Here is a 9,385-nt window from a genome sequence, read left to right as displayed (position 1 = left end):
AGGCTCAGTGACAGCCATCTCCCTACAGTGCCCAGAGTCCCTAGGCATGACACACAGCTCTAAAGACAAGCCTGGAGTGGAAGACTGAGTCAGGCCATGGAGGGATCTCAGAGCCATCGGTTCTGGTCCACTCTAAAAAGCTATGTGGATCTGAGGACCGGAAGCCTGGGTCATCCTCTCAGCACAGAACAAAGGCTTTCAACCTGAACTTCCAGTGCATTCCTAAATGTGAGAAGAAATCTTTTGAATGTTAGGGGTTCTGCTCAGTGGTAGAGCACCGGCTTAGCATGTACTAGGCCCTGGGTCCCATGCCCAGCACAAGAGCATCCATTTAATCTAACTTAGAAAACACACCAACCAAGAGTCTGCAGCTGGCTTGGATTGCTTAGATAAAGTCACAGCAGTAGTCATCACTGCCTGCATCCAGGGCGCCAAGCTCCCACCCCGACCCCTGCTGTTTCTGGTGAAGCAAAAGTGAGTTGCTGGGTCTGGAAACCGCCCGAGGGGAAGAACACACAACCCCACGAGTACAGTAAAAATGGCCAGAGTCCCTCCCACGCTGGTCTCTCCTCAGCTCCCCGACCCTCACCATCTCTTAGGAAAGAAAAAAAATCAAGTGAGACACGGAGGTGGTACGGAGGACAAAGACTTTTATCATGGTGTGGAACACTCTCAAAGGTGAGAGTGGGCAGTGGCCCAAGGAACCATTATGGAGGGAAACGCAGTGACAGTGACCAGAGAGCTGGCCCTGCTGCCCACACATGTAGGCAGACTTCACACTGTGCTCCTGAAGTCTTCGGGACAGACAGCTTTCCTGAGAGGTGCCTTCCTGTGCAGGTAATTGACAGGCCACTGGATTAATCCCTAAGGGACAAGCAAGTTATGTCTTCATCCTTTACCAGGAAGCCTCTGCTAGGTAGAAGTCCTAGGGTCTTTCTGGCAGTTCAGAAGCCATGTCTCCACCCAGGGCCAGAGATAACAACTCAGATCCCATTCTGCCAGGTCCCAGGCCTGCGGCTTCAGCTCCTGGTTTTCCAAGTTGCCGGTTGTCATGGGTCTGTCCTCCATGGCCTCTAAGCCTGACCAAAATCTATCTGCCTAGCACTAAAGCCCACTGACTGAAACTTTAGATGGGTGAATTACCTGGGCTGTGACTTCTACCCCAGCAAGACTGTTACAACATGGTGCAGGTGACTGTGGCCATGACAGTGTCCTTTGTACTATTCTTACAACTTTTCTGCAGGTTGGGGCTGGAGAAACAGCTCAGTGCTTGAGAGCAGTTCTTTTAAAGTACTGGAGTTCAGTTCCCATCACTCATGTGGGATGGCTCACAACTGCCCAGATCCAGGGAATCCCACACTTTGTTCTTGCCATTACAGACAGACAGTCAGGCAGACACACACACACACACACACACACACACACACACACACACACACACACACATTTTACAATTAAAAGTTGTCTAATCCTTGATGTGAGTCAGTTTGAGGGGCCCCTCTGGTACCACTTCACTCAATGTGTATGTGCTCCCCGGCTTTCATGTTGTGCCTGTCGTCTTGAGGAGTACCACGCAGGCATTAACTCTCCATCCTAAGAGGCCCCAGGAGAGGCAGATCCTGAGGATGCCCAGGGCTTTGGGAGAGGGAACCAGCCACTGAGGGTAGCAATTGCCTAGATAGCCCAGCCTGGGGCGGGGGGGGGGGGGGGGGGGGAGAGAGAAAGCAAGACCCATACCCAGGATCTGGCCTGATATAAAGCCAAGGTCAAGAACCAGCTTAAGGTCAGTCCAGAATCAAGCCCCAATGTCAGTTACAGGGGTGGGTCCTGAGGTGAAACCTAAAAACCCTAGGCAGGGTGGTGGTTTATCCACGAGGGTCTAATTCTGTCTCCCATGTGTCCCTTCCCTGGGCACCTGGACCAGCCTTGGTTAGAGGGCCACAGAAACCTCAGCTGCCATGTTGCAACCTCACGGCTGCCAGACACAGGTGGCCGGGGAACACCAAGTCCCAGCAAAGTGGGGTAAGAGATCCTGCCTCAAGCCCTGACACACTCCACCCTCCACTGGTAGGTGAGGTGAAATCCTGAAACCAGACCTGCCCCAGGCCAGTTCCCTTTCCAGGGCCATCGAAAACTCAGTGTTTCCTCCAGCAATTCCTTTTGGGGAGTCACTTGTTCCTTGAGGCAGGGTGAGGACGGCTGGATTCAGGAAGTGGCCGGGGGCTTCAGTGTCCAACTTCACCTTTCGCTTTTCTTCTCAGTTAGGCGCGTGAGTAATCTCAGGAGCGGACACTGTGGAACCACCTTGATGGACAGGGTCCCTGAAACCCTGCTCCCATCCGGGGCAGGCATCAAGGTGGGAACCTGAGCCAAACTGAAATTCAGAAGGAGAAGCTGAAATAGAAACAAGAAGAGACGGAGATGGAGGGGGAGCTGGCTGCACACCCCGAGAATGACACTCTCCACCCCAGCCAGGGTCTCCTTTGCATGGAAGGGAATGGGGCCCTCTGTTCAAAAACCACGGCCCAAGAATACAGATTTGGGTTTTTATAATGGCAGGAAAAAGAAAGTCCTAAACCTGGCATCTTTCAAATGCATTAATGGGAACATAAGTGGGGGGTGGGGGGGTGGGGGAGCAGGGTTGAAGGCCAAGTAAGGGAGTCTCCACTCTAGACTTCAGATGCCACCTGATGACATTCTTAGCCTTTGAATTGGTGGGAGCCAGGTTCTGTTCGTACAATCCAAAGAACTTACTTACAAAGGTGTTAGGTCACTCACAGAACTGAGCAATGATGGCTGTTTAGGGGCTGAGATTGCCCAAGATAATTGGCTCTTCTACAACATTGCAGGTCTCCATAGTCATTAAAGCATTTTTTAAGATATATATATATATCTTAAAAATATGTATATGCCATAGGCAGTGTCTGAGGAGGTGAGAAGAGAGCACCAGATCACACGGAGTTGGAGTTGAAGGCATTTGTGAGCTGTTGGGAGTCCAACTTGAGTCCTCGGCAAACGCTCTTAACCACTCAACCATCTCTCCAGTCCCCATTACTGACCTTTTAAAACTTGTTTTATTCCATGTGCATTGATGTTTTGCCTGCATGTACGTCTGTGTGAGGGTGTTGGATCCTGGAGTTACAGACAGTTGTGAGCTGCCGTATGGGTGCTGGGACCTGAACCTGGGCCCTCTGGAAGAACAGTCAGTACTCCCGACAGCTGAGTCATCTCTCCAGCCCCCATCACTGAAATTTTAATCATCCTCAAATCTGCCTCAAAGAATGTTTAACACAGGACAGCTCTTACTTTCCTGGGAAGTTCAGTTCACAAACCATAGGCAGAATTCACTCTCAATGACCCTGAGGAGCTGTTCCTTTGGGGGGGGGGACCCTGGGCAGCTGCCTCACACACATCACTTGCCTTTATTGAGCCTCAGTGGGGCACCAGTAATGCCCACCCCACTAGGTTATAGGTTAACTGTCACACCCATTACATGGAGCTTATAACGACCATGCCCTGAGGAGCACCTGTTTCTATGTCAGGCAGACGGCTGTGTCCAGGACTGAGGTTCGCCTCCAGCGGCAGGATCTACACCATGCTGCATAACGGCTGCCCCAGTTCTAAGCTGAATCTGATACCATCGCTGCCTGCCCTATTATTCCTCTCTTAAAGATGGGGAAACTGTGGTAGTCGGGCCAAGTGGCCTGCCCAGAATGAACCTAGTCTAGGGCCCGCTGCTCAGAAACCTAAAGAGGTTCCTTTTTAACAGACAGAGAGAGAGCAGGGGCCTGAGGATGTGGCAGAGTGCTTGCCTAGCGTGCAAGAAGCCTGAGTTCCACCCCGAGCACAGCATGAACCTGGCACGGTGAAGAACATCTGCAAGCCCAGCACTCAGGAGGGAGCGTGAGAGTCGGGAATTCAAGGTCATTCCTGGCTATGCAGGGAATCTGAGAACAGCCTGGACTACATGAGACCCTGTCTAAGGAAGGGAAGGTGGAAGGGAAGGTGGGAGGGCAGGAGGGAGGGAAGCAGAGACAGAGAGACAAAGATAGGCGGAGAGACAGAGAGAAAATTTAGCATCAAAGGTTCGTCAGGTTCAAGTAAAACAAGAAAAGGACACTAAAGTTTAACCCCCATGACCCTGACTGTGGATCTCCAGTGACCCCCTGCACCGCGGGGCCTTGTGCAAGGTAGACCCAACGGCTCACAAAAGAAGAACCGTCTTGGAGGTCTAGCAGCACACGGCCCTGGAGGACGCTTTGCTGCAGAGCAGTGAAGGGAAAGCCTTGTGGGTGGGAAGCAGACACGCAGTCTGCAGAAAGGCTCACCTGTGAGCCGCAGAGGGGTCGGTCATTAGAGGCGAAGCTGAGGATCGAGTCAGGCACTAACCCCACACAGCTAGATTCTAGAACATTCCTCCCTTGCTCCCCAGCAGAGCAGGAGCCTGAAGCCTGGACACCAGCTGGGATGCGGCTCCAACTCCTGTGCTGATGATCTGAGCTTTAATTGCCTGCCCCCTGGGGCTTATGACTACCCCACCACACAGCTCAGCTCCAAGTGCAGGCCAGATCTGTAGCCAAATGTCTGTAGGGAAAGCTGCCTTCTGCCCCCATGTCAATGAGCCTCACAGGACATGAGAGCAGCTTGGAATGAACCTAACGGCACAGGCTGCCATCTCTGCAGCTGACTTTAGCTAAGATGCAGTAACCAGGCAAGGGCCAGGCTTTGGGTAGAGATGAGACACCAAACATCAGGTACTGGGTTCCCAGAGCAGAAAAGTCCTGGCTATTCCCTGGAAAGCTGCAAGTTCCTTGCCTCACACACTGCCACTGAAGACACAGGTTTGGGTCTTGTCAGCTCAGATTGGTGGCTCTGTGGTGGGAGTGGACATGGTCATGAGAGGGCATCCAAGCCAATCTGGGATCACAACCTGCGAGAGAGTCCAGAAGAGATGGAGACACTCCACCTGGCCAAACCCACAGCATACATCAGGGTGCTAAAGGGGTTGCCTCTGAATCTGGAGGCTGATTCTGTTTTTCCACAGTGCCCCCAATGCCAGCTGGATGCCCTATTCCTTCAGCCAATGGCTTTCTCTGGCCACCTGCATCCACCTTGCTACCTGGACAAAGGTCAGCAGTGTGGGGAAATTCACACTGGGGCTAGCATGTAGACATGCTCCCTTCGCCTTCACATGATTCTGAGAAACAGGAGTCCCAGATCCTGGCTTACAGAGGAGGAAACTAGAGCGCCCACTATGGAGCTTCCACCCACAGCTGGAGCAACAGAAATCACTCTTCTCCCTCCATCTCAGCCCCGCCACACACCACCCAGCAGCACTCACAGCCACAGTTCTGGCCTCTTGAGCATAACGTCTGCTGTAGCCAGCAGCCACCAGCACTCACAGCAGCCACCTCCTTGATATTTGCCCATTTTCAGCCATCTCTGGGCTCCCTCAGCATAGTAAGGCTGTTTGCTTTGAACCGTCTTCTGAATGAACGCCATCCCTGCCCTCTGTCTGCCCTTCGTCCTCACTTCAACCATCCTGTTTCAAAGGCTTCTTCCCCTTGGGCATGCTCTAGTATCTACCTCCCAACACACCACAACACACACACACACACACACACACACACACACACACACACACACACACAGAGGATTCCACTACAGGCCAGGGCTGCTGTTGCTACCTTCTCACAGCAGGCCCTTCAGTTCACACTTGAGAAAGATAAAAAGAAAAAAGAAAAAGGAGGAAGGAAGGGAAGAATGAAAGCTGTGTTCAAACTTAGCATGAGTTAGCTACCAAGAACACAAGACACGATTTCCTGTGTTTTTTCTGGTTTTTAAAAGAGTTCCAGAAAAGTTTCCTCTACAAAACTGAGACCGAAATGGTAAAACATGCAAATGTGGTAGGCCTGTCTGAGCCGTCATCCGCACCCAGCACAGGGCAGCCACAGAGTCCCCAAAGTGTCCAGGGCCAAAAGAGAGAATTCCAAGTCCGAAGGTCTAAAGATCCATCAGGAGACAGGATCATTCCCTGAAGAATCACCAAGACTATTATTATAGGCTCCCAAAGAGCAGGGGCCTCTCTTGACCCTGTGTGCCAGACCTGCCACTGTGCTTGGCTCAGCAGAGGGGTGGGAGATGATAGGAGAGATGGACGGACAGATGGATGGATGGATGGATGGATGGATGGATGGATGGATGGATAAGTGAGAATGGAAGGGTACGTGGATAGGTCAATGGATGGGTGAGTGGGTAGTTGGAGAGGTAGGTGGATGGATGTGTCAATGGATAGGAGAGTAGATGAATGGATGGATGGATAAGTGGGAGGACAGATGGATAAGTGAAAGTTGATGCTGAATGGATGGATGGTAGGTAGATAGATAAGTGAGCAGGTGAATAAGTGAGTGAATGGATAGGTACATGGATGGGTGGATGATTGGTTAGATGTTTGGGTGGATAGATGGTTGGATGGATGGATGGATGGATGGATGGATGGATGGATGGATGAATAGGTAAATGTTTGGGTGAGTAGATGGATGGTTGGGTAGATACATGAATGGGTAGATGTTTAGGAGGATGAATCGACGGATGATCAAGTTGATGGATGAATGGATGATCCCATGGGTTAAGTGCTAAGTGAACAGATGAGCAAGTGACAGGCGGGTTGATAGGTGGATGGATCTAGTGACAGGAGCACCTGGACCCTTTGTAATCCCCCTGGCTCTGGGCTGCCACCCTGGAGATACATCAGGGAATACAAACACAGAGTCTTGCCCTCCTGGGTGTGCCATAGAGGAGACTCACTAACAAAAGGGAAAATCCCTACTGCGGGAGTCCTTGCTTCAGCTCTGTCAGCGTCAAGGAGCTCTTCTACTCTGGAGGGTGGAGGAGAGCTTTTCCCAAGGTGGCTGTTGGCAGTTGAGTCTGAAGAAGGAAGCTGTCACCAGCCTACCAGGAAAGGAAGCAGATTCCAGGCAGAGGAAGTGGACCAGCCTACCAGGGAAGGAAGCAGATTCCAGGCAGAGGAAGTGGACCAGCCTACCAGGGAAGGAAGCAGATTCCAGGCAGAGGAAGTGGACCAGCCTACCAGGGAAGGAAGCAGATTCCTGGCAGAAGAAACGGTGGGTGTTGGCCCTGGGATAGCTGGAAGGGGATGTGGATCCTGGGGAAAGTGAAAGGAAGCTAGCATGCCTGGGCCCAGCTGGCAGAAGGAGATGGTGCTCAGGCAGAGAGCAGGCTAGGGGGCCACGTCATTATTGGACTTTTGGAAAAACTACTCAGGTTAACTTGCTGAGAAACACTCTCGAAAACCAGTATGTAGGAGCTGCTGGAGACCCCAGGAACTGGGGGACCTACAGGGCCCTTGGGCTAATACTTGAGGTGTGAGGCTGGCCTAGTTCTGTCCCAGTACACTAGGTTCTGTACCAGTGTCCAGAACAGGCCTGCAAGAGAGCTGTGTGACACCCGACCTCTCCCAGCATGGTGGCCCCTCAGAACCCACCTCCCTTCATCTGCCACACCTTCTTCTGCTCTACCATGCGCATGCGCATGGGGGAGAGTCCCGCAGCGCAGGAGGCCAAGCAGAGGCAAGAAGGAGTTTCCTGTGTGGTGGCTGAGGATGGAGACACAGGGCTAGAGAGTCCTCGTAGCGGTTTGTCGGCTTAGGGAGGGCTGGGAGAACCTCCCAGAAGCCCAATGGGTCATTCCCTTATATTTCGCTGGCTGTTATCTGGTCACATGACCCTTCAGGAAGACCCACTGTCTCAGAGATGGCCAAGGTGTGTAGCTGGGTGAGGACGGGACCCTCCCCTGAAACACACAGAGCAAGACAGCATGCCCGACACAGTCAGGGCTCCATGGCAAGAGACTGGCAGGAGCCGGGTGGTGGCGCACGCCTTTAACCCCAGCACCGCCTGCTCTTCCAGAGGACCCGAGTTCAATTCCCAGCACCCACATGGTGGCTCACAACCATCTGTAATGAGATCTGGCATCCTCTTCTGTATACAGAATAAATAAATAAATCTTAAAAAAAAAAATCAAAAAGAAAAGGAAGGGAACTGGGCAGTGGTGGCACACACCTTTAATCCCAGCACTCAGGAGGCAGAGCCAGGTGGATCTCTGTGAGTTCAAGGACAGCCTGGACTACAGAGTGAGTTCCAGGTCAGGCATCAAAACTACAGAGAACCTGTCTTGAAAAAACCAGAGAGAGAGAGAGAGAGAGAGAGAGAGAGAGAGAGAGAGACTGGCAGGCTGCAGACCCACCACCAAGCACAGGATCACCTCCTGGCCAATTCCAGCATAAGATGCTCTGCCATTTAAACCCCATCTCTGGGTCCTAGTTTCTCTATCTGTATAAGAGTGATACTCTTGAAGTGGGAGGGGATGGGATAGAGGACACCTGTCACAGAGTCTTCCTGGTCATGACTGAGGGGACCTGCCCTGGACATGACTGGGGCATGCCCTCGGGATCATGGGGTTGAATCCACCATGCTAGAACAGATCACTGTCCTCACTGGGTGGTGGTCCAGTCCAGAAGACACTCAGGGCATTAGGACCCACCTGGACAATGATTTCAAGTAAGCACGTGGGTCTGACTTAACAGGGGAGGTTGACCATATATTCTAGAACCTTCCAGTCATGTCAGAACCCTGGTGGCACACTCTCACACACATCCATTTCCCTCAACAAACATCTCTGGCCGCCCTGCGGTGAGGGGCAAGTGGCAGGCCACCACAGGAAGCTTCATCTTTCGGTCACCATGAGCAGGGGGCACTGTTTGCCTCCCTGGCATTTAAAAAGCAGCCTGTGTGAAATGAGGTAAACTGTAAAGACGGCGTCTTCCTCCCACGCACCCAAGGCGATTTGTGTCCTACGGTGTCATTTATACTTTCCAGCAGCAGCCAGCCCTGAGGTCAAGCTAAGAACGGCGGGTGGGGAGGGGGAGAAATTTCCTGAGAAAGGCCTGCGCTGTCCGCGGTTTTGAGTGGAAACAAGTTCTTGGCCGTGACACCATCGTGGTCGGAGCTCACACCCCGAGAAAGGAAACATCACCTCGAACTTGAGAGTGAGGAAGGACCCTGGGATGAAAAGACAGAACCAGGTGCCACCCCGTCCCCAAAACATCTGCCACAAGCCAGGTCAGGAACACTGGGAAAGTCTTCCCAAGGAGGCCAGCCTGGGCCACCCGCATGGCCGGGAACTCGGCAGGACAGAAGAGAGACGCCAGTATGGACAGCTAGGCTGGCAGAAAGGAAGTGGCTTTTTCAGCCGGCTGCCCCGAGGCAGCTGACAGCAAGAAACCTAACCAAGAAAAGTGCAGGGCTATTTTCAACCTTGGGGTTTCCACCCCAGTGTCCCTAAGTGCTGGGGGCAGTGTGGCTCC

Source organism: Peromyscus leucopus, chromosome 5 (assembly GCF_004664715.2).
Source record: "Peromyscus leucopus breed LL Stock chromosome 5, UCI_PerLeu_2.1, whole genome shotgun sequence".
Classification (NCBI taxonomy): domain Eukaryota; kingdom Metazoa; phylum Chordata; class Mammalia; order Rodentia; family Cricetidae; genus Peromyscus; species Peromyscus leucopus.
Note: the sequence above shows the minus strand (reverse complement) of the source record.